This window comes from Mycetomoellerius zeteki, unplaced genomic scaffold (genome assembly GCF_001594055.1).
Source record: "Mycetomoellerius zeteki isolate Tzet28-1 unplaced genomic scaffold, Tzet1.0 scaffold698, whole genome shotgun sequence".
Lineage (NCBI taxonomy): Eukaryota > Metazoa > Arthropoda > Insecta > Hymenoptera > Formicidae > Mycetomoellerius > Mycetomoellerius zeteki.
The window spans coordinates 85,686-86,761 of record NW_017257717.1 but is presented as its reverse complement, the minus strand read 5'-3'; the positions used below and the strand labels follow the sequence as shown (position 1 = coordinate 86,761).

The window sequence follows — 1,076 nt, the reverse complement described above, 5'->3', positions numbered from 1 at the left end:
AACATATCGTTGTATCCTTCTTTATTAATTGATAAACGACAAGGACAAATGATGCATCATGCGCTTCATGCGTAACTCGGAACGCATTCTTTGTATTATTCAATAATCTTTGAATACATCGCTGAAATTAAAATAATTTAATAGAAAGTTACTAGTTAGCATGTATTAAGTGCACGATGTAAACTGAGCTTATTGGCTCATATTATATTGTTCTGTACTGTATAAGGCCGGAATCAGACTACGCATTAAAGATTGAGCGCATTCAGCGGACTCAACAGTTGAGTGAGCGCTCGCTGTTATTGGTGTATTCTTTTAGCTCATCCAATTAGAAGAATGCATCAATAGCAGCGAGCGCTCACTCAACTGTTGAGTCTGCTGAACGCGCCCATTGAGACTGAAGATTGAAAAATTCAAATTTGACCAATCGATACGAAAGGAGCTAAAATTTCTTTGTCCTTGGTCAAATTTCAATCCTCAATCTTCAACCTCAATCTTCAATGCGTAGTCTGATTCCGGCCTAATGCCCGTGTCACACTACGCATTGGAGACTGAGGATTGCGAATTGAGGATTAGAATTCAGCTAATTAGAACGAAACGGATTAAACTTAAAATTATTTGATTGGTCGAATTCTAATCCTTAATTCGCAATCCTCAATCTCCAATGCGTAGTGTGACACGGGCATTAGGTTGTGGTTAATAATAATGGTTGTTCTACAATGTGTTCTTTGTTTCCTGTTTCTTGCTTTTTACAATTATATTTCTTGATATGTGTTTTCTGTTTCTTCTGAAGCTCGTTAACGTTTATCTCGAGTAACAGAAAACGAAAAACGAGATAAGAGGCAAAAAGGCAAGATACAAAAAATAGCAAAAAGAGCTAGAAACAGGAAACAAAAAGCACATTGTAGAATAGGCTTTACAGACGCCTTGCGAGTTACAGTCCATTATTATATTTAGTAAAAATGTAGATCAGATGCGGTGGGATTTTCCACGCGAAGCGACTCTCGTCCTCCCTCCCCCCTGCAAAGGGGCGCACGACTCTCACCCCCTTCCTCCCTGCAAAGGAGCGTGCGACTCTC

At 39.2% G+C, this 1,076-nt stretch overlaps 1 protein-coding gene across 2 annotated transcripts in view; it reads left to right on the top strand.

Moving 5' to 3' along the window:
- The window catches only part of DNAlig3 (DNA ligase 3), a 53,320-nt gene that overhangs the window by 596 nt on the left and 51,648 nt on the right, over positions 1–1,076 (top strand). The gene's annotated exons all lie outside the window — the stretch shown is intronic.